Source organism: Lynx rufus, unplaced genomic scaffold, assembly GCF_022079265.1.
Source record: "Lynx rufus isolate CCGP_SWC_20201006 ecotype Redwood Valley unplaced genomic scaffold, mLynRuf1.p SCAF_11, whole genome shotgun sequence".
In the NCBI taxonomy this organism is placed as follows: domain Eukaryota; kingdom Metazoa; phylum Chordata; class Mammalia; order Carnivora; family Felidae; genus Lynx; species Lynx rufus.
In genome coordinates, this window is record NW_025814825.1 from 47,709,715 (window position 1) to 47,735,627 (window position 25,913).

Below are 25,913 nucleotides of genomic sequence, written 5' to 3' on the forward strand. Positions count from 1 at the left end.
ATAGACCCCCAACTTCATACAGCAGCTCATCAGAATCTGACCCCAGAATTGATGACAAGCTCTCCCTGTGGGATACCTCTGTGACTCAACCTAAGATAGGGAGCTCCTTGGAACTTGTTCTATTTTCTCAAGATATTTAACAACATATCGCTGTAACAGTGAAGAGGAAGCAAACTGAACTATTCTTGGTATCGAGGAGGATACATTTAGGGTTAGGGAGTTTAGAATCAGTTTAGTTGCATCATTTTGTAATTTAGATTGATCCATTCTTCTCCATCATTCAATTTAAGCTGCAGTTTAACATAGATTTAAAATTACTTATTAAAATATACTTCTAAAAACACTTTGATTGGCCAGGAATTAGCTTTAAAGTGTTATGTCATTGCTTTCTTTTTTGCTTATTCAAGCTCCATGCTTGGAAGACAAGATATAGATTAGCAATCATACTTCCCCCAATGCTTGGGCAAAGAGGGATGGTAACAGAACTTAAAGTCAATCAAGGATATCAAATGTCACAGAGTAATGTATGAATAAAGTACTATAGTTTTAAAATATTTAGCTTATTTGTTGCTGGTGTGGTATGAATAAGGCATCTGCTAATGTTCAGTCTGCATCATCCCTCAGAAGATGTTCTAGAGAGACCAGGGCTGAACTATGGCGCTAATGTCTTCAACTTAGCTCTTTGCTCCTTTACTGTATAATAGTAAAGATGAAAAGAATGAGAAGGTTTATAGACAAAAGTCAGTGTTTTTGTTGTTCTTCCAGTATAAAGGCCCAAGTAAAGAGAAGGAAAAGGATTTCAATACTAGCGAGTTTAAAGATCCAAAGAATAACAACAGCCTCTTGTTTGAACCACTAACAAGTCATTAACAATTAAGTTTTTTGCACTATGATAAGCACATTAAAATATCCAAAACTCCATTTTCAAAGAGTGTAAAATCGATAGGATAAGATAAGCTTATTGTGAAACAATTAGGATTTAGAAGAGGGTGCAATGACATCGAAGGTTGAGATTTTTAAAGGTATTTGGAAGGGGTTGCCTGCCAAAATTATGTTAAGTCAGGTAACTAAACTCATCTAAAGTGTGTGTATGTGAAGTGTATGTATGTGAAGTGTGTGTATGTGTGTGTGTGTATTGTATTTTGATGAAAGATACATGTTAAAATGGCAAGTACTTAAACTAAATGTAATGCCAACTCCCAGACATCAATACACCTTAATTCTAATTCTGAAGAGGCCTCTGGAAAAGGGTAATTACTGTATTAATTGCTATTTAGTAAAGATGAGCATGCGCTGTGCTTAGTACTAGGTCAATCTGGGTAAGGATAAGGATTCACAGATAGTTAACTATCCAACAAGAAAATCCTACACTTCCATTGTTCTGCACACTTGCCTAATGTGAGACACTTCACCGGGAATGCTTACCACCATCTATCAAAATACTTTTTAATCTTTCAATGGCTAATTAAAATTCTTCTTTCTCCAGAAAATTTTCTCAAGTGTTAGTACTCTCTGTTGTTCATTCACTTTTCTGTGGTCATCTTGCTTCCCAAAACTGAGTTACATATTTAGAGACAAGGGACAATGTGTGGCACCAACAATGCTAAGTATTCATCAAACCATCTGATTTACCTCCTGGTTACTCATGAAGACTACAGTGGAGCACTGCTGACTAAGCGAGACAATATGACTAATTTTGGCCGGTGTAATATGGGTGGAAATGATCTATCATTTTCAAACTTGGCTTCAAGTTTCAAACCATGTCTTATTGTTCTGTCCGTTCTCCTTTTGTCATAGCCACAGAATCTCTGTTGTTAGGATGACAGTGAAGGAGCTGGATTTAGTTAACAGAGAAGATGCCAGGATTCCTTAGTTAATAAATGGAGAAGTGATTCCCAGAAGAAACACCCAAGCAGCAACTTCCACACTGGATTTTGAATGAGTGAAAAATAAACTCCTATCATATAAACCTAGTGAAATTGGTTAGTTGTTGTATTTTATGGAAACGAGAATTACCCTGAATATTTATAAATCACAAGGCTTACGTTACATAGGTCTTACACTAGACATCTGGGGCTCAATAAAGAGAATTTTAATGGAGATTAAAATAGTCACAAGAAACTTCATAAGAAGCATGAAACTTAAAATGGCATAAATTATTATGCCATTATGCTTCTGTATTGGAAGAATAGACATACTAGAGAGTATACATATTAACACAAGCATAGTAAAGAAACTTAAAAACATATTATTAAAAATGTAATTAGAGAAAGTAGGTATTTTTAGACTACAGGCTGAAAGATTAGTGAAAGTTTTGAGAGGGGACACAGCATCTCTCTGTCTAGCTAGACCTAAGCCATTAATCAGGAATCACAGAAAATGATTTTTGGTTTGATATAAGCCTTTTTTAAATTTCTTCCTGAAGGCAAAATTGACTAGGTCAAAGATGACCATACTACTCTAGTCCATAATGATTTTTCTATATTGGACGCATTCAGGCATTAGGTCAGCATTGAATTATCAGGATGTTTTAGAGGGATTTAGGTTGAACCAAATGCCACCACCACCACCATTTTAGAAGCTGGGCTGGGGAATGTAACAATATTGAACCTAACTTTTATGAGAAAAAAAACACAGAAAAACTCTGCTACCATTTTTATCTTCAGCTCTCAGTTCCCCGTCAGCCTTGTCCTTGTCCTACAGAAGTTGTAACAGTCATTCATAGTAATGGCAGTAGCCTGTCTTGGTACCTAACTATGGAAGAGAAGAAACAATTCTGTCAGGAATCTGCAAATTACTGGTCTGAGAAATTCCAATGACCTACCTCCTGGGAGGAAAAACAGTATTATGCATGGATGTTAGTATGTACATACTACCCTTTGGAGTAACATTTTCTTCTTTCCGTTCTTTCTAATTCCACGGGGGTGCCGAGAAGTCTAGTACTACAATATATACACACTTGCTAATGCCTTCTCTCTTGGTCACTCAAAGTCATTTGTGGATGAAGCTGAAAACTCTCTTTTTCTGCAGCTCCTCATTTGTAACCCACTCCAAATCCACCCATGCAATGACCGGTGCCCAGAATTAAGCACTGTACCCTATTGTCTTTCATTACTACCTGGTTATTTTCCATTTATCATCACTTACAAATTCTGACAAAGGTGTTTGTATTGCACAGTTACACCTATATCTCAAGTCTCAAGACTGACCTTTCTCTTTGTTAGTGGGGAAGAAAATATCATAGTCTGAGAGAGCACTGGTCTTGATCGCTTTCATTTCTGTTCTTGAGTCCTTTTCCTACTTGACTATTGTCTCTGCTTACAAAGGACAGATCCACTTTCAAAAACCATGTTAGTCTATTTCACATCTTTTTCTTCTCTGCTGACTTTATTCATTTGTATTTATCTTGTTATTTACAACAAAAGAAACCTCTGACTCTTCTAGAGGTGGCATACTCTGAGGGAGTAATTCATTTTGCTTCTTTGGAGTTCAACTACATTAATGTTATATTGACACAGCATAGGTTTTATCTAAATATGTCAGCGTATAATCTTTTAACAACTCCCTGCGTCTTTCAGGTCTGACTAATCTCAGAATGAACTAAGGGTCATAAAAGGAAAATGTCAATCTTTCCACTTTGACTACTACAAAATATGTATCATTGAGAAAATATACTCCTTGATAATTTATAATTGTTTTTTAAATATAATAAATTGAAAAAAAAAGGCTAACCGGAAGAGCAGCCAGGAGAACAATAAATTTATTATTTTTAAGTTATAACGACATTTATGTTGCTAACTGTCCCTCCTATTGCATTGTTAATTTAAACTAGCCCCTTTTGTTGACATGAGAGAGACTAGAGAAAGGCAATGGATTTGAATTTCAAGTTCTTTTTCATGAATCAAAAAAGAAAAAAAAAGTCTTTCTTTAGCTACTAATTACAGTTACATTTCACAGTATAACCATGAACAGAAATATTTCCACATATATATGTACATATATTTTTTCTACTGTGAACATCATCAGTCTTTTTATGATTTGCCTTAAAAGAGAGTATAGTGATGTCATCATTTGAGTGGGTGGGAATATCTGTTCCTTAATAGCTCTCTAACTTTGGGAAACCACTTAGCATTTCTAAATCTCAATTTCCACATCTATAAATTTAGAATAATACATTTGCTATGATGATTAAATGAGATTATACATGTTAAGTTTATTTGCAACTTATAACTCATGAATTTTGGGGTGCCTGGGTGTCTCAGTCCATTAGTCAAACTCTTGGTTTCAGCTCAGGTAATGATCTAAGGGTCCTGAGATCAAGCCCTGCTTGGGATTCTCTCTCTCCATCTCTGTCTGTGCCTCTGTTAAGTAAAGTAAATAAAATAAAATAAAATAATAAAAGAAAATAAAAATTTTAAAAAATTAAAAAGAAACTCAGGAAATTGTGTCTTCCACCGGCAAGTAAGGAGAGCCATCAAAGAATGTTATTCAAGATGGTGACATAATGAGAGCTTTGCTTTAGGAAAATTGATCTGGAAGTTAGTTCAAAGTTAAAATTAAGAGGAAGGTGTTGAGAGATAGGAAAATCATGCATCTCGTGTGGGTTAACTGGGGATGAAAGAACAGGTATAAATGTGAGAAAATGGTTAAGGTAAAACCATAGCAATTCATGACTGATGGAATATGGAGACCTCAAAAGTTAAAATTCCTACTGGGAACACTGGAGTAGATACAATTAATAGAAAAAGTTTCAGTTAAAAAATTTAGGAAATGCTCACTAGGTTGGCATTTAAAAAAGATAAGAAATGCAGGGAATTAATCAGAATGACCTAAGTAGGAGTACAAGATAATATCATTAAGCAAGATCCTACGAGTCCAGTGGAAAGAAGTCAAGCAAAATACAACCTAAAAGTATGTGTTCAGGAGGGCAATATACATCTCAAAAGGCAATTATTATATTATTATATTTATTCAATGTATATTCAATTATAGTCTCTACAGGGGATTTTGTGGAAATTCACAAATCAATTATAAAATGTCTAGAGAAGTACACAAACAACTCCATGAGCATTTTTAAAAAGAAAATTAGAGAAAATAAGACCAAATTTGGAGGACTGACATCAAAATGCCCATCGAGGTAAAATAACCAAGTGGGAAAAGAAATCCTTTCCACAAATCATGCTGAAATAACTAGATATTCATATGGGAAAAAAATTAAACCTTGACCACTACCTCACGCCTTACACAAAAATTAATTTGAGGTGGATTATATGATGTGGGAAACAAAGGCAGAAGGAAATGTAGATAAAATTCAATTTCCTTATAACCTGCAGCCCATTGACAAATACTTGAGGCAGTCAGAGTTTGACATTCTGCCAGGAACTCCCTACCTACTCAGTGTTAATGCTTTACCAGAAAAAAACAACCTTAGCTTCACAATAGCTAGGCCTCCAGTATCCTAAGAGTCTTCTTTAGCATATGAAAATCCTTTTTGAAGCTTCCCCTTGGCTTTACCTCCTCCAACTCCCAAGTATATTATCATTCATTCCTCACAATACCTGGGCAGCTCTTTCTGTCCAAAGGTCCTGTCCCCATACTTTAATAAAATAACCTTATGCACTGAAGAGATCTCGAGAATTTTTTCTTGGCCATCGGCTCTAGACCCCCACCACTACTCCAAAATTGCATCATTATAGACCTAAATTTAAAGGCTAAAACCATAAATCTTTTAAGAATAAACACAGCAGGGGGCGCCTGGGTGGCTCAGTCGGTTGGGCGTCTGACTTCAGCTTGGGTCATGATCTCACAGTTGTGAATTCAATCCCCACGATGGGCTCTGTGCTGAAAGCTTGGAGCCTGGAGCCTCCTTCGGATTCTGTGTCTCCATCTCTGCCCCTCCCCTGCTCATGCCTCTGTCCCTCTCTTTCTCTCAAAAGTAAATAAACACTAAATAATAATAATAATAATAATAATAATAATAATAAAAGAATAAACACGGCAGACCATCTTCATTACTTGTTGGTAAAAAGTTCTTAAAAAGCCCACAGAAAGCAATACATAAAATAAAAATAGTTATCAAAAAAATGTGACCCTCAAAAAATTATTAACAAAATGAATATTTAAGAATTTAGAGGAAATTTTCAGAGAAATGTGGTAGAAAAGTAAATTTGCAATTACAGTACATAGACTAAATGATAAAATAGTGGTATTCACGATGGTTGGGGTAGTATAATAGGGAAAGATTGGATAAAATAGGCAGAGAGGGAAAGGTTAGGACCTGAAGTCCCTGGATGGGGAAAAACACATATTTTAGAATAATGCTGGGAGGGACTGACCACAGGAAACTCCCTGGGGAGTAAGATTCCTCTTAAGAATGTAACTGACACAACCTACTCCCCCTCAGGTTCCCCTCAGGAATTTGACAATGAAAATACTTAACTAAAAAAAGAAAACCATAAAACTTAACATTACCCAAGAGACAGTATGACCATTGTCTGACTCCTCACATGGAGATGAGCCAATCAGGAATGGACAACCTGGCATCTAGAGGTATCCAGCCAGTAAGGGTAGAACCTAAGAACGAACAAAATGAGAAGGAAAGGGGGCCAACCAAAACCCTATAAAACAAAGTCCCTTGCCTGTAGTCCACAGGCATTCACTTTTGAATGCCCCCTCTCTGCAAAGAGAGCTTTCACACTATTCTTACTTTCTGAGTATATACTCCAATACACTCTTGCCTGCTGCTAATTTTATTTTGTGTCCACCTCTTCATTCTTTGAAGTGACTTGACAAGGAACCCTGGGTATTGAGGTGTAAAAAAAAATCCTGCAACAGTAGCACTTTCATTCAAATGGAACTCTGGCTTCAAATACCCAGGTGTCAGTGTCTGAGTTAAGGGATTTTCATTTAGCTCGGCATGGCTGAAGCTTAGTGTGTCAGTAGGCAAGTTGTAAGAAATGAGACTGTATGGGCATGCAGAACTTGTTGACTTATAAATAAGTAAGACCTTCTGATGGGAGATGAGGATTTTTTTTTAAGATTTTTAAATAAGTGAGTCAAGTGACTTTATTCGCATTTTAGAAACATCACTCTACAGCAATGTAAAGAGCTATACTGACTGAAAGGTATGAGACAGCAGGGAAATGATTTAGAGAGAATTTCAGTCATCTATGTAAGGCTTAATAAAGAGCCACACAAAGTTATTTACAGTATGAGCAAAGAAAGGGAGGGGGTAGATATTAGAAGGAAATAGTATCAGTAGAAATTTTAGGATTCTGTTGGCCAGAGGTTATAGGAAGAGCCTAGAGTCACTTTTTTTTTCAATGTTTGCTTATTTTGAAGGAGAGTGAGTGAATAGGGGAGAGGCAGAGAAAAAGGGAGACAGAATCTGAAACAGGCTCCGAGCTGTCAGCACAGAGCCTGACGCACGGCTTGAACTCATGAGCTGTGAGATCATGACCTGAGCTGAAGTCGGACACTTAACCAATTGAGCCACCCAGGCACTCCTAGAGTCACTTTCTGAGCAGACAATACTGTTGTTAACTAAGAATCATTTTAGAGAGGTAAAAGCATGGTTAGGGTACAGCCAGGATAAATTGTCTCAAGGTGAAAGCAAGCACATAATTAAAATGGAAGCCCGTGGTATTTAAGTTGGTGTGAATAAATTCAACAGTGGCCAGGGGAGACACAGGGACTACTGGTCAATGTGGCTGAGAGAGAAGATCCAGTAGAAATCAGGAAGTAGAAATGGTAAAGGGCAAGAAATTTATTGAAGACATTTCTTTCTTTTTTTTTTCTTTTAACGAAAAAAGAAGAGAGGAGGGAAAAAGAACATGGGAGATAAGCTGTCTCTCTCCCCTTTACCACACACACTACACTACTATATAATAAAATAGCTAATCTCTTGCTATTATTTTATTCTAAATATTGAATTTGAAAGTACTTAGCTTAGTTAAGTTTCATGGGTCAAGGCTTGAAACAATTATTTTATATCTACACCACATTCTTAACTCAGTCATCATTTTACCAGAGTACTCTCTTAGTCAAAAGGAGAGCAGAAAAGAGTATATTTCCTCTAAAACTTTCAAGGATGCCAGTCTTTTAATATAAGCTAAGTTCATTCATCTAGTGACATCACCATCTGTCTTTTAGTAATTTTTCTGTTCAATTCAGAAGACAAATATTCACCCATGTATGTACAAGTAATGATTGAGCACAGAATCAAATGCTCAATTGGGTAGAAGAGATTCTCCTTCCATGGAAACTCTCCTGAGTCCTAAATTATGTGTATAATTTTGATAAGAAATCCTAAGTAATAAGTATTCCAAATAAGGAAATGGACATTTTCATAGTCTGATTAATAGAGTCCAAATTAATTCACTAATTTAGATTCTACAGATCAATTATCAACAGTGATGATTAAGAGCTGTCTAAAGGATAAGCCATAGGAAATGACAAAGTAAAAACCTTCACTATGAAAAATGCTAACACTACTTGTCCCTTATGAGCCACAGTCTATAAAGTCAGGATCAACTTTCTTACATACCAACTGAACACCTAACAATTTCCCCACAATTTCCACTTTCTCCTTCAAGTCACTATAAAATTTTCTTCTCAAATGAGACATCCATTTCTACAAAATGTTAAATTTGCCAATAGATTTAAGTGCAAAGCAAAAGCTCTTCTAATTTGTAATCTAATTAATTGTGTTTACTAAGCAAATAAAATTTATGGGCTTTATTTCAAGCATTTTATAAAATTAAGCAACTCATCCTGGGAAAACAAACAATGGAAAAATACAGTTTCAGTAAATTCTTGATTGAGTGATTTGCAAATTCACTTATATGTTGTAAAAAATAAAGCTTTGTTAGACTAAGACAAAAATATAATTAGCAATCACTTCATAAAGTATGACAATGTTCATGCATTAGAAACAAATTAAAGTTTCTTTTAGGAAATAATATTTTCTTAATGGACTTCACCTTGATATTTGACATCTTTCATAAGCAGGAAAGAATTGTTGACGAAAAAGCACAAAGCTGTGTTATCCTAAGATCTGCACTATAAGAAAAATGTGCTTGCCTTTGAATATTTGCTCTCACTGTTTCCCTCGACCACACATTGATGATAGCATAAAGCATAGGGAATTTCACACACTTCCAGTAGGCAGGCTCCCACAATTTTTATCTTGTTTTTTTTGGTTAATATTTCATTTATGGAAAGAACAAGAGATAATGAAAATAATCAAGTAGCCCCCCAAAATAAATAAATAAATCAAGTAGCCTGTATTAATGAGATTACCTTCTATTCTAAGTTTCATGATGGTAGTAAAGAAAGCAAGTGATATACTAAGTGAAATGGCAAAAATCCCTCCAGCAGAGGCAGATACTATGTCTCTGTTCACAGTGGCCATGAAATGAGTCTGAAACTAAGTAAGAATCAATCACAGTCATTTTGAAGTTTTAGGTACTTTATTCTTTCTCTTGGGAGAAATATTTTTAAAGATCCCTATTATTATTAGAAAAAAACCAACTGGCAAACCAAGTTAAAGTGCCAAATTCTGTTTGTCTCTTCTGTGCTAAACACTGAGATAGCTATTTTGTATATTTTATATCAAGGACTCACCATAATCTTGTGTAGAGTTACCATTATTATTCCCCAATAATAAAGGGAAAGAAACCTTAACAGATATCAATTTTCCTACTATATATAATATATACATGTCAAAAACATGACCTAGAATTCATGGTTTTAAGAGACTCCCTATTTTAATTATAAATTAGTTTTAACCTTGAGATTGAATAGTCCCACACTCAACTCTTCTCATTTCTCCCTCCCTCCTTATTCATTGCTTCAATCGATTCTTATTTTTTTAAGAATCTACCTCAACCATGGTATTTTAAGCTCCATTAACTGCCCCTCTGCCTTCCTTATGCCACTTCTAACTGCTTACTGCTCACTGGCCTCCTATATCACAAACAGATGCCCAAACACATTAAATTAGTTGTTTACCATTAGCTGTGCTTTTCTCATACCCTTCTGATGCTCCAAATTTCTTGCTTCCAAATCAGACAAACTCCTACTTATTCTTCAGGATGTTGCTCAACTATCTTCTCTATGAAGACTCACAAATATCATGCTTATGGAAATGCTCCTTTTTCTCCTTTTCTGTGTTTTTACTGCACTGGATATATAGCTCTCTGGTGGCAAGTGTCAAATAGAATACTTTGTTTATTCTTGTTTGGAAATTGGTCAGTAGATCACAGAAGAGAAATTGATCACAGAGCAGGATTTAGAGACAGTAATCATTGCGAACTATTCTGCCACTAGAAACTAAATGTTTCTATTACAAGACTTGAACCTTTATAGATATTTAGAAGGCACTGATGGATAGAGATGGAGGGTTTTCCTAGTTAATCTCTAATTACAACAGCCTTCTTTACCCTCTCACTTCACCATTTTCCCAGTTAGCAGTGAGGCCAACAATTGAAACCAAATAATGATCTTCATAGCCCTCAGAAGTGAAGACCTAAAACCATCCAGGCAAAGGGAAAGGGGGGAATTTTTAGATGCTCCCTAACAAAAATGTGTGGCCTAGAACAGAACCTAAGTATTTTATTAACTTTATGGATATTTTATGTTTTTAATTTTCCCTCTACTAGTTTAACTGCCTGCCTCAGGATAGCTGGTGAGAGGCGTGCTGTGTCCCTTTAACAAAGCCAAACTGAAACTTAAGAAGCTGTTGAAATAGACACTGAACCGCACATGACTGCTAAGTATCTACTAGTTTATGATTGAAAAAAAAATAGTTAATTCAATAATGTTGAGTATGGGAGCCCTAATAGATGAGACCACAACATTAATATTATGAGGTGCTGTTCAGTCTTCCCAGTTTCAAAAACAGATCAAATTGAGCTTACAATTGTCAAAATAGTGAGCATAATCACCCTTTCTCTAATAGGTCTTATATAATGGAAGCCCAATTTGTAAAGTCCCTTTTTTAGTTTATATTGTACTGTACTGATTACTTTAACCAAGAGTACAAGACCATGGGTAAAAATTGTGTAAAACAAATTACATGACACATTTTAAATGTAATTTTAATTTATTACTCATTGGGTGAGAGTGGTCATGCACATTTGAGATCTTTTAAGGAAATATGTACTATTACTGTGGGGAAATTAGTCAAGACTATAGTTATGGGTGAAGGTAGGATATATCTTTTTTATGTTTGTTAACACTCCTAAGAGTATACAAAGTATTTTGTTAATATTCAATTTAAATTTTGTGATCCCTAGATATAATAATAATGTGAACTGTAATACTGATTAAGCCATTAAAAATTGCCATTTGGTGCATTTCAGCATAATGTCAAGTTAATTCAGAACCTAGGTTGCAGACAATATGTATTTGTAATTATCTAATTACTCTATGTTTGTTTTTATGGTTTTTTATTAAATTTTTTAAGGTTTATTTATTTCTTAGAGAAAGAGAGAGAGAAAGACAGAGACAGAGACAGAGTGTGAGTGAGGGAGGGGCAGAGATAGAGAGTGAGACACAGGATCTGAAGCAGGCTCCAGGCTCCAAGCTATCATCACAGAGCCTGTTGTAGGACTTAAATTCACAAACCATGAGACCATGACCTGAGCTGAAGTTGGGTCGGATGCTCAACCAACAGAGCTACCAAGGTGCCCCTTTATGATTGTTTTCTTAAAGTTCTAGTTAGTGAAGAAACAAGCTTAGAGCCTATAAAATGTTCTAATTACTCTTGAAAAAATTCAAACATTAAATAACTTGGAGATGTCCTTTAATTAATTTACAGTGTGTTTGTGGAACATGGACACATATGTTAAACAACACTGACTTTTACAAAGCAAGGATTGGCATGTTCTAAATAAGTCAGTATAAATTGAACACATAAAGAAGCCACTTAATTTTTTAATGTTATCTTTGAAAATACATTTTATTGCCTTTTTATTCTACTCAAAGTTGTAAAGATCTTCAAGGAGGCCTCTTATAAAACAACCTATATCAGAGACACATGTATCAATGATAATTCATTGCTGCTCCTATTTTATTTGTTCAGCATGTGATCATTAAAATCAAACTCTTGTTAAAGTTCTACCATTCTTCATCCTAGGCTGTGTCTCACTTTCAGGTAAGAGATTCATGAAAAAAATGTCACCATACTTAGTGACACCTTGGAATGTAATGTGTTATGTAATGTAAGCATACAACAATTAAATGGGAGTCAACCCTGTAATATCAATGGATATTCATGAACTCATAAGCCAAGTTAATGAAGGGACTATTACTATAATGAATAGTACATATTAGGGTATAATTACCAAAGCAGGAGCTTAGACCTTGATGGGTTTTTAATGAAGGGTAGGATGCTTTTATAATATAGAATTATTTATCTCAAAAGCTCATTAGCAATCCCATTCTCTAGTGTAACAAAATTTATCCAAGGAAGAAATGTGGTAGGTCTAGTTAAAATTTATTTCCCAGAGTAGAAATCGGAGGATTTGTAATTTTTTCATAAATTGCTCTAGTATTCTTAACCAATATTTTTCCCGATGATAATTTGCCATTTTCTTATGGGGCCCTAAAAGGTTAACATTTACTCAGTCTTCAAAAGATAGAGGGAGTCAGAATAACAGTAATAATACTTAAGGCAATTTGTTATGTTTCTGTGTTTAGCTAAACAATTAACTAGATGTGGTCTATTGTCCCGAGGATTTCAGAAAAGTCATCAGGTAGACTAAGAGAACTCTGATTTTGACTTGGTGCCCCAAATAGTCAAAGTGATACTGGAACTCAATATTTCATATTTCAGGAAATACTTACAAAATAGTGGAATAAGAACCTGTGAAAAATCTGATGCTCCATAAAATCAATAAGAACTTAGGTCAAAATCTCTGAAATGATATTTTTGAGAATTATGAAAATTAATATATGCTTGTAAGAATCTGAGTAGCATTTATTTTTTTAATAAAAGGCTAAATTCGACTGAAAACAACAAATTTGTTGTATATGAATTGGCCCCATTCCCAATCATGTCTTTTCAGTTTCACTGTAGCCTTAAAAAAAAAAGCAGCCTTAAAAATATGAAAACTGTGAGGAGGTTAAGAACATAAGAAGATGGTGGCAGAATAGGAGGACGCTAGACTCACTATATCCTGTGAATACAACTGGGTATCAAATCACCAAAAATACCTTAGAAATTGACGTGAAGACTGGCAGAATAAACTCCACAACTCAAAGTAGAGAAGAGGCCACATCGAAGAAGGTAGAAAACACAGAGACATGGTTTAGGAGAGAAACAGATTGTGGTCACTGAAGTGGAGAGGGAGCTACAGTTGCTAGAAACAGACTGGTACACAGGAGAGCAAAAAAAAAAAAAATGGGGAAAAGGAGTCCCTATAGCAATTGGTTTGGAAAGCAAGAGGGGCCAAACTTTGTGACTTCTGGCAACCAGTGGGGTTTAAAGCCTAGAGTTCTAAAGGTCAAGAGGCTTGGCTGCAATAGAGCCCAGAGAACATTATGCATTGTGGAGACAGAGAGAGGAGCACACAGGGGATCACACAAGGAAAACACTTCCCCAAAGCCATTGACTGGGTAAAAAAGAGGGGCAGATTTTTTGAATTTTTACAACCACTGGGTTCCAAGAATGGAGTTTTAGAAGTCCACTGAATGGCAGGTGTGGAGCCCACTGAGTGCTGCACTGCTCCTGTGGAGAAGTAAGGCAGAGAGCCCAGGGAGAAGAAGGCATGATCTGAGGATCCCCTGGGATGCAGTGGGAGAGATGCCCCCTTCTTGGAGCACATCTGAGAGAGGTGGCATTTCCTGTCCAGGGACAAAGGAGCTAGTGGGCGCTATTTGTCTCTCCCACCCCTCAGCACAAACTAACTTCAGTAAGCAGCACAGAACTAACAGTGGTGGTATAAAATGCTTATACCAAGCCTCACCCCCCTGCCCTCTGCAGGTGCTCCTTTCCTTGGGCAAGCGTGCCTGAGAACCAGCACAGTGGGCCCCTCCCCCAGAAGACCAGCACAAACCTCCTCCAAACGCACCATATCACTGACTATAGACTTCTGCAGAGCTTCAGCTGTAGTAGAAATAGGATCTGGCCTCTTACACAAGCCGACCAGAGCACACTTAGTTAAAACTCACCACATTCTCGCCAGGGTCCAATCACTTCCCACTGTAGGCGAGGAGAAATTCTGCAGAGGACTGACCTGAGATTAAGAGTCACCAAAACATAGCAACAGAGTGCATACAGCATACATGAGACACATTTGCTGAAGCGCCAGGCCCTGGACAATATATGACCTCTTCTTTATAAAGCCATTACTCTCAGGAGCAAGAAACATAGTAGGCTTTCCTAACACAAAGAAGAAGACAGAATTCTCGACAAAATCCCATGACAGAGAAATTAATCCCAAACAAAAGAACATGAAAATGTCATGGCCAGAGATCTAATTGAAACCTATGTAAGGATTATACTTGAACCAGAATTTAAAACAACAATCATAAAGGTACTATCTGGGCTTGAGAAAAGCATAGAAGACACCGGAGAGTCCCTTACCAAAGAGATAAAGGACCTAAAAGCTAGTCAGACTGAAATAAAAAAAAAATGCTATAAATGAGATGCAAAACCTACTGGGAGTAAAGACTGCAAGGATGGAAGAAACAGAGGATCAAATAAGTGATACAGAAGATATATTTATGGAAAATAATGAGGCTGAAAAGAGGGGAAAATATTGGATCACATAGACTTAGAGAACTAAGTAGCTCCATAAAGTGTAATAACATTCATATCATAGGAGTTACAGAAGAAGAGAGAGAAAAGGGGGCAGAAGGTTTATCTGGAGAAGTTACATCCAGAAGGCACAGAGAACTCCCATAAAAATCAACAAAATCAGGCCAACAACTAGACATATCATAGTTAAATTTGTAAAATATAAAGAAAAAAATCCTAAAGCAAGAGAAAAGAAATCCCTAACTTACAAAAGAAAAAAAATAAAGTTATCAGCAGATCTCTCCACAGAAACTTGGCTGGCAAGAAGGGTGTGGCATGATATACTCAATGTGCTGAATGGGAAAAATGTGCCACCAAGAGTATCTAGCAAGACTGTCGTTAGAATAGAAGGAAAGATAGAGTTTCCAAGACAAACACAAGTTAAAGAAGTTCCTGACCACTAAACCAGCTCTGCAAGAGATATTAAAGTACTCTTTGAGTGGGAAAGAAGTACCAAAAGTGACAAAAAGTAAAAAGGAACAGAGAACATCTCCAGAAACAAGGAACTAACAGGTAACACGATGGCATTAAACTCTTATCTATCAGTAATCACTCTGAATGCAAATGGAATAAATGCTCCAATCAAAAGACATTGGGTACTAGAATGGATGAAAATAATAATAATAATAAGACTCATCTATATGCTACAAGAGACTCTTTTTGGACCTAAAGACATCAGCAGATTGACAGTGAGGGAATGGAGAACAATTTATCATGCTAATGGACATCAAAAGAGAGCTGGAATAGCCATACTTATATCAGACTAGATTTTAAACCAAAGACTGTAACAAAAGAAGCATACTATATCATAATAAATGGTCTATCCACCAAGAAGATATAACGATTATAAATATTTATGCCCCAACTTGAAAACACTCAAATATATAAATCAATTAATAACAAACATAACAAACATAAAGGAACTTATTGATAATAATAACAGTAGGGGATGTTAACATCCCACTTACATCAATGTAGAGATCACCTAAGCAGAAAATCAACAAGGAAACAATGGTTTTGAAGGAGATACTGGGCCAGGTGGACTTAAAAGACATATTCAGAATGTTTCAACATAAAGCAAAAGAATACACATTCTTTTCAAGTGCACATAGGATATTCTCCAAAATAGATCACATACTAGGTCACAAATCAGGCCTCAAATGTACAAAAAGACTGAAATAATACAATGCATGTCTTCAGACCACAATGCTATGAAACTTGAAGTCAACTATAAAAAAAAAAAATCTGGAAGGACCACAAATACATGGTGGTTAAAGAACATTCTACTACAGAATGAATGGTTCAACTGGGAAATTAAAGAAGAAATTAAAAAAAAAAAACATGGAAACAAATGATAAAGAAAATACAATGGTCCAAAAGCTTTGGGATGCAACCAAAGTGTTGATAAGAGGGAAGTAGATAGCCACACAAGCCTTTATGAAGAAACAAGAAAATCAAACTAACCTTACACCTAAAGGAACTAGAAAAAGAACAAATGAAGCCTAAACCCAGTAGAAGAAGGGAAGTAATAAAGATTAGAGCACAAATAAATGATATGGAAGTGCACAAAGAAAAAAAAAATAACAGTAAAACAGATCCACGAAACCAGGAAATGGTTCTTTGAAAGAATAAAACTGATAAACCCCTAGCTGGACTTATCAAAAAGAAAAAAGACTGAGATAAATAAAATCATGAAGGAAAGAGGAAAGATCACAACCAACACCAAAGAAATACAATAATTATAAGAGAATACTATGAAAAATAATATGCCATCAAATTGGGAAATATGGGAGAAATGGATAAATTCCTAGAAACATAAACTATCAAAACTGAAACAGGAAGAAACAGAAAACTTGAACAGACCATTAACCAGTGAATAAATTGAATCAGTAATCAAAAATCTTCTAACAAACAAAAGTCCAGGACCAAATGGCTTCCCAGTGGAATTCTACCAAACATTCATAGGAGAGTTAATACTTACTCTTCTCAAACTGTTCCAAAAAATAGAAATGGAAGTAAAATGTCCAAATTCATTCTATTAGGCCAGCATTACCTCAATCCTAAAACCAAATACTGCACTAAAAAAGAGCATTACAGGCCAATACCCCTGATCAACGTGGATGCAAAAGTCCTTAACAAAATACTAGTATATAAAATCCAGCAGTACATTAAAAGAATCATTCACCATGATCAATTAAGATTTATTCATGGGCTGCAAGGGAGGTTCAATATTCACAAATCAATCAACATGATACACCACATTAATAAAAGAAGGATAAGAACATTATGATACTCTCAATAGACACAGAAAAGCATTTGACAAAGTACAGCATCCATTCTTGATAAAAAGTCTCAACAAACTAGGGATAGAGGGAACATATCTCAACATCATAAAGTCCATATACACAAGATCCACAGCTAATAACATCCTCAATGGGGAAAAACTTAGAGCTTTTCCTCTATGGTCAGGAAAAAGATAGGGATATCCGCTCTCACCACTGTTATTTAACATAGTACTACAAGTCCTAGCCTCAGCAATCATACAACCAAAAGAAATAAAAGGAATCCGAATCAGCAAGATAGAAGTCAAACTTTCACTATTCACAGATAACATGATACTCTATGTAGAAACCTGAAAGACTCCACCAAACAATTGCTATAACTGAAACACAAATTCAATAAAGTTTCAGGATACACAATCAATGTACAGAAATCATTTGCATTTCTATACACCAATAATGAAGCAGCAGAAAGAGAAACAAAGGAATTGATTCCATTTACAATGTACCCAAAACCATAAAACACCTAGGAATAAACCTAACCCCAAACTACATATTTACCCAAAGGATACAAAGATATTGATTCAAAGGGACACACACCCCCCGATGTTTATAGCAGCATTAACAATATAGAAAAAATCCAATTGTCCATAGACTGATGAATGGATAAAGAGGTTGTGGAGTATATATGCAATGGAATATTACTCAGCCATAAAAAATGAAATCTTGCCACTTGCAACAATATGGATAGAGCTAGAAAGTAAAATGCTAAGCAAAATAAGTCAGAGAAAGACAAATACCATATAATTTCACTCATATTTTTATGAATTTTATGGAATTTAGAAAACAAAACAGATGAACGTGGGGAGAAAAGAGGCATACCATCAAGCAGACTCTTAACTGTAGAGAACAAACTGAGGTTTACTGATGGGGAGGTCAGTGGGGGGATTGGTTAAATAGGTGATGGGTATTAAGGAGGGCGTTTGATGTGATGAGCACTGCGTGTTCCATCTAAGTGATGAATCACAAAATTCTACTGAATGTAGTATTACCCTTTATGTTAACCTACTGGAATTTAACAACTTAAAAAATTTAAAAAAAATAAAAAAGAAAAGTATAAACACTTGCTTAAAAAGCAGTGTCTAATACTCAGGTAAGGATTTGGTTTTATTCAAAATGAGAAACAGCCAGCTATACTTCCACAAAAAGGCAAAAGTAGTTAATGGTAGAGTATAGAATGCATACCTCTTAACACCTGTGTAATCTTTGGGAAATTATATATATTCTTTGAGCCTCAATTTCCCTATTGTTAAATGAAAACTATCATAGCACTTACTTATTTGAGATGTTGAGAACGATTATTATTTTCAAGCATGTAAATGTTTAAATCAAAATAAATTGTCAATAAGTGCTCACTCTTAGTATTATTTCAGTTTGGGGAGGACTGTAATCCAACTTCCCTGGATAGAGAAATGATATATATTGCTCTTCTACATTGTTGCTTATCCTTAAAATCATAAGCAAAGTGTGGGATAGCTATATCTCTTCTATGCAGTCTTAAAAAGCCCATGTAAATAAGAGGTCAAATATAAAAATAAAAGGACTTACTCCTATGTAAACAAAAGCAAGCAGATAAATATATCTTTCAAATAGACACACACACACACACACACACACACACACACACACAGAATACACTAAAAAATCATTCACCCTGATCAAGTGGGATTTATTCCTGGGTTGCAATAATTTACAAATTATAGTTCCTGGTAGTTCAATAATTTACAAATCAATCAACCTAATATATCTCATCAATAAAAGAAAGGATAAGAGCCATATCATCATTTTAATAGATGCAGAAAAAGCATTTGACAAAGTACAACATCCATTCATGATTTAAAAAACCCTGAACAAAGTAGGTTTAGGGGAAACATACCTCAACATAATAAAGGCCATGTATGAAAAACTCACAGCTAATATCTCCTTAATGGGGAAAAACTGAGAGCTTTCCCCTAATGTCAGGAACAAGACAAGAATGTCCACTTTCACTGCTTTTATTCAACATAGTACTAGAAGTCCTAACCATACTAATCAGATAACAAAAAAGAAATAAAATGCATCCAAATTAGTAAGAAAGAAGTAAAATTTCACTATTTGCAGATGACATGATACTATATATATGTGTATGTGTATGTATGTATATATATATATACATATATATATATAGGAAACCCAAAAAATTCCACCAAAAAACTGCAAGAACTGAAAAATGAATTCAGTCAAGTGACAAGATGCAAAATCAACATACAGAACTCTGTTGCACTTATATACACCAATAATGAAGTAGCAGAAAGAGAAATTAAGAAAATAATCCCATTTACAATCGTACCAAATATAAGAAGATACCTAGGAATAAACCTAACCAAAGAACAAGAAGATTGTACTCTGCAAACTACAAAACACTGAAGAAATAAATTGAAGATGATGCAAAGAAATGGAAAGACATTCCATGCTCATAGATTGAAAGAACAAATATTGTTAAAATGCGTATACTACCCAAAGCAGTCAAGAACCCACTATTATATGGTCAATTAATCTTCAGCAAAGCAGAAAAGAATATCAATGAGGAAAAGGTCTCTTTTACAACTGGTGTTGGGAGAGTTGAAAGCTACATGCAAAACGAATGAAATTGGACCACTTTCTTACACCACACACAAAAATCTGTTCAAGATGGATTAAGGACTTAAATGTGAGACTTAAAACTATAAAAATCCTAGAAGAGAACACAGGCAGTAACTTCTTTGACATTGGCTGTAGCAACTTCTTTCAAGATATGTCTCCTGAAATAAGGGAAACAAAAGCAAACATAAACTATACTACATCAAAAAAAAAATTCTGCACAGTGAAGGAAATGATCAAAAATATTAAAACTCAACCTATGGGATGGGAGAAGATATTTGCAAATGACATATCTGATCAAAGGTTAGTATCCAAAAAATATAAAGAACTTATAAAACTCAACACTAGAAAACCAAATAATACAATTAAAAATGGACGTAAGACATGAAAAGATATTTCTCCAAAGAAAACATACAAATGACCAACACACACATGAAAAGATGCTCAACATCACTTACCCTCAGGGTAATGCAAATCAAAACTACAATGAGATATCACCTCACATCTGTCAAAATGGCTAAAATCAACAACACAAGAAACAACAGGTATTGGTGAGGATGTATAGGAAAAGGAACCCTCTTGCACTGAAAGAACTCCATTCATAAGATTTTTCATTATTTGACATTGTTCAGAGCTCACTCAGTGAAAAAAGGCCTATAGCCAGAATTGTAATTAAAAAAAAAAAAAGATTGAATTTTAACATCATAGCTGCTTTACATGGTGATATAAGTTGGGCCAAATAATTGATTTGTCAAAAAACTTAAAGATATGGGAAATCAGATGTTAATAGGATATTTTAAAAGCTTCTCCACGTTTCTTGCAATCTTGAAGGCCACATGCGTGGGTTGAGGTATGAACATAACTGGGATAAACTGAGAAAGCCCTATCTCTCATTTCTTTCTGAGTTGAGGTTCTGCACAAGCAGGGGGTTAAGGCTAAGACAGCATTATAAATTGCTGGAGCAGTGAAGGCATGTCCTGACATTGCACACCAGCACTTGAGAAACGTTAGAAGAATTCCTGTTTATGTAATTCAAGGGATTTTCTTTCCAACAATTAGCTGACTACTAAGGATACTGAACAGAGGCTTAAGCAATAACACACAGAAGGAAATACATACTTTATGTCACTAATCCATGAAATACCCCACGCAAAAAATTAGCAAAAATAGAAGCAAAAGAAGCAACAGCCAATTCTGAAGGGGGAGGGTCTGATATCCACTATTGCCACATTATATAACTTAAAATGTCCAGTTTCAAAAGAAAATTACAAATAAACAGAAAAGTGTAATGACAACACAGCAGGGATAAAAGAAGTCAATAGAAACTGTGGCTGAGGAAACCCAGATGCTGGACTTTAAATTAGAAAAAAAGGCTTTGAATTGGCTATTATAAATATATTTAAAGAACTAAAGAAAATCATGTCTATGTACATAATATATTTGAACCAAGTCTTACAAAACAGACAAGGTAAATAAAAAGAAATTGTTTTTAAATGAAGAAAATAGAAATTTTGGATTTTATAATACAATAACTAAAATTAAAAATTCACCATTAGGAATCTATGACAGCTTTGATTTGGTATAAGAAGAGAAACAAGGTTAAAGACAAGTCAGTTGAGATCACTCAGTCCAAGGAATAGAGTGAGAAAAATGAAAACAGCCTCAAATACCTGTGCAAAGACATCAAGTATACCAACGTAGTCAATGGGAGCCCTAGGAGAGGAGAGACACAATGGGAAAGAAGAATATTTGGATAAATAATGAGTAAAAATTTCTGAACTTTGATAAAAAAAACATTAGTCCACATCTTCAACAAGTTTAGCAAACTACAAGTAGGATAAACTCAAGGAGATCCACATGTACATACATTATAAACAAACTGTACAAAGACAAAGGAAGAATATTGAAAGCAAGTGACAAAAGAAAACATAGGTAAATTGAACTTCACCAAACTTAAAAAGTTTGTGTATCCACCCACAAAATGGGAGAAAATATTTACAATCATGTATTTGATAAGGGACTTAAATTCAAAATATATAGAAAAGCCTTACAATTCATAATTAACAAAACAATGAATTTAACAATGGAAAAAATAGCTAGTCATTCCTCCAAATAAGATATACAAATAATCAGTAGTCACATAAAAGCTCAACATTGTTAACCACTAAGAAAATATAAACGAAAATCATAATAATAAAATATTTCACACTCACTAGGATGACTAAAATTAAAAACACCAATAATAACAAGTACTGCCAGAATATGGATTAGTTAAAACCCTCATGACAAATGCATAAATAAATACGTGCATACATACATACACACATATGCCTCATACATTGCTGGTGGGATTCTAAAATAGCACAACCACTTTGGAACACTCTTTAACAGTACCTCAAAATGTTATGTGCAGAGTTTGCATTTTTTAATACAATTTATTGTCAAGTTGGCTAACATACAGTGTATACAGTGTGCTCTTGGTTTTTGGGGTAGATTCCCGTGGTTCATCGCTTACATACAACACCCGGTGCTCATCCCAACAAGTGCCCTCCTCAATGCCCATCACCCGTTTTCCCTTTCCCCCACCCCCCCATCTACCCTCAGTTTGCTCTCTGTATTTAAGAGTCTCTTATAGTTTGCCTCCCTCCCTCTTAGAGTTTGCATTTAATTTAGCGAGTCTACTCCTAGTTACATTTCTAAAAGAAATAAAAACATATTTACCTTAAAAACATCTATGCACAAATATTCATAACAGAATTATTCATAATAGCCAAAAAGGGTAAACAACCCAAATGTCCACCAACTGATGAATGAATAAACAAAATGTGGTTTATCTTTATAATAGAATATTATTTAGAAATAAAAAGGGGAAACAAACTAATATATGATACAAGGTAGGTATACCTTTAACACATGTGAAAATAATCAGTTACAAAAGACCATACACTTTATGATTCTATGTATATGAAATTTCCAGTAAAGACAAACACAAAGAGACAGAAAGTAGGTGAATATTTGTAAAGGATAGTGGATGGGGGAAATGGAAAGTTTATTTAATGGGTTAGAGTTATTTTAATGTTTCTTTCTTGGAGTAAGGAAAGTGTTATAAAATTAGATAGTGATGGTGAAGACACAACTCTTTAGTAAAAATAACTAAAATGTGCATTTTAATATGGTGAACTCTATGATAGGTGAATTGTATCCCAATAAAACTGTTAAAAAATAAAAGTCTAATAGACCATTCATTTAGCTTGGCTAGGAATTTTTTTTAACTCTCTGATGTTACAGAAAAAAAAATTATATAGAATAAATTAGAGAAAAATAGCATAAGATGTTGCCAAGAAGAAAATAACAATGTTCTTGATAGGACTCCAAATGGTCACTGATGTCTCAGTGAATGCACTGTCTATGCCTCTGCTGCAGAACTCTGCTATCTTCCAACCCTTCCGTAAAACTTACAGGTAGAATTGGATTTTACAATTTCATTTGAGGGGACATCTATTATTTATGTTAAGTATATCAACTCCTGCTATTGATGTTTCTTTTTTTGTTTTAACTTCCAGTTGGTTAACATAGAGTGTAGTCTTGGCTTTCAGAATAGAACCCAGTGATTCATCTCTTACATATCATACCCAGTGTTCATCCTGGAAACTGCCCTCCTTAATGCCCATCACCCATTTAACCCATTTCCCCACCCAACACCCCTCCAGAAACCTTCAGTTTGTTCTATGATTTAAGAGTCTCTTACAGTTTGCCTCCCTCTGTGTTTTGTTTTTTTTTTTACATTTTTAAAATTTTTATTTTTGAAAGAGAGACAGAGCACATGCACAGGAGGGGCTCCCTCTGTGTTTGTATCGTATTATTCCTTCCTTTCTCCTATGTTCTATTGAGTTTCTCAAAGTCCACATATGAGTGAAATCATAGGATATCTGTCTTTCTCTGACTTATTTCGCTTAGCATAATACCCTCTAGTTCCATCCATGTTGTTGCAAATGGCAAGATTCCATTCTTATGGATTGCCAAGTAATATTCCATTGTATATATATGTACCACATCTTCTTTATCCATTTCTCAGTCGATGGACATTTGGGCTCTTTCCATACTTTGGCTATTGTTGATAGTGCTGCTATAAACTTTGGAGTACCTGAGCCCCTCTGAAGCAGTATTTTTGCATCATTTGGAAAAATAACCTAGTAGTGCAATTGCTGCGTCTTAGGGTAGTTCTGTTTTTAATTTTTTGAGGAAACTCCATACTGTTTTCCAGAGTGGCTGCACCACTGTGCATTCCCACCAGCAGTGCAAAAGTGTTCCCCTTTCTCTATCTTCACCAACATCTGTTGTTTCCTGAGTTGTAATTTTAGCCACTCTGACCGGCGTGAGGTGGTATCTCATTGTGGTTTTGATTTCTATTTCCCTGATGATGAGTGATGTTGAACATCTTTTCATGTGTCTGTTAGCCATCTGGATGTCTTCTTTGGAAAAGTGTCTATTCATGTGTTGTGCCCATTTCTTCACTGAATTCTTTGTTTTTTTGGGTGTTGAATTTGGTAACTTCCTTACAGATTTTAGATACTAACCCTTTATCTGATATGTCCTTTGCAAATATGTTCTACCATTCTGTTGTTTACCTTTCAGTTTTGTTGATTGTTTCTTTTAAGAAGATTTTCATCTTGATGAGATCCTAATAGTTCATTTTTGTTTTTGTTTCCCTTGCTTCCAGAGACATGTTAAGTAAGAATTTGCTGTGGCCTAGGTCAGAGAGGTTCCTGCCTATATTTTCCTGTAGGATTTTGATGGTTTCCTGTCTCACTTTTAAGTCTCTCATGCATTTTGAATTTATTTTTGTGTATGGTGTAAGAAAATGGTCCAGTTTCATTCTTCTGCATGCTGCTTTCCAGTTCTCCCAGCACCATTTGCTACAGACTGTCTTTTTTCCATTGGATATGCTTTCCGGCTTTGTCGAAGATTAATTGGCCATATATTTGTGGGTCCATTTCTGGGTTCTCTAATCTATTCCACAGGTCTATGTATCTGTTTTCTGCCAATACTATACTGTCTTGATGATTACAGCTTTGTAATACAGCCTGAAGTCCAGAACTGTGATGCCTCCAGCTTTGATTTTCTTTTTCAACATTTCTTTGGTTATTCAGGGTCTTTTCTGGTTGCATACAAATTTTAGGATTGTTTGTTCTAGTTCTGTAAAGAATGTTGATGTTATTTTGATAGGGAATGCATTGAATGCATAGATTGCTTTGGTTAGTATTGACATTTTAACAATATTTGTTCTTCCATTCTATGAGCATGAAATGTTTCTCCATTTCTTTGTGTCTTCTTCAATTTCTTTCATAAGATTTCTATAGTTTTCAGCACGCAGATCATTTACCTCTTGGTTAGGTTTATTCCTAAGTATCTTATGGTTTTGGTGCAGCTGTAAATGGGATCAATTCCTTAATATCTTTTCTGCTGCTTCATTATTGGTGTATAGAAATATAACCAATTTCTGTACATTGATTTTATATCCTGCAACTTTTCTAAATTCATGTATCATGAAATCTTTTGGGTTTTCAACGTAGAATGCCATGTCACCTGTGAAGAGTGAAAGTTTGACTACTTCCTTGCCAGTGTGGATGCCTTTTATTGACTACATAATGAAAGGAAATTTATTGCTGTATTAAATTATTTTCTTGTTCCCTAAAAAATTTGCATATTAGACCTTAATTATAAACAACTGTTTTTGATAAGATTCTATTTTCAGCATGTAAATAAAAGGCAGAATTATATTTTTAATTAAGGAAATGTGCAGACTACAACTTAGTCCGGATAAGCACAACATCCTGACATGATGCAGTAGGGGCAAATATGCAGAAAATACTCCTCATAATAATTGGAAGTTCTCTAATGGAAGTAGATGGTGAAACCAATCTGGAGGTTACACTTTTTGATGGCCAGATTAGAAGCAGTTATGAAATTACTTTTAAGGTGTGGATGCATTTGGAGCTCATTTGCCAAGCCTATTTCTTTCCATCATCATAGGATCCTAGAAGTGAGTTCAAGGGTAAAACAACCCATGATTTGTCACTTGATTTGTCACTAGGCCACTTGCTCTAGACCTAGTAACATTACTGTATTGCTCCCTTCAGCTTTTTCTTCAG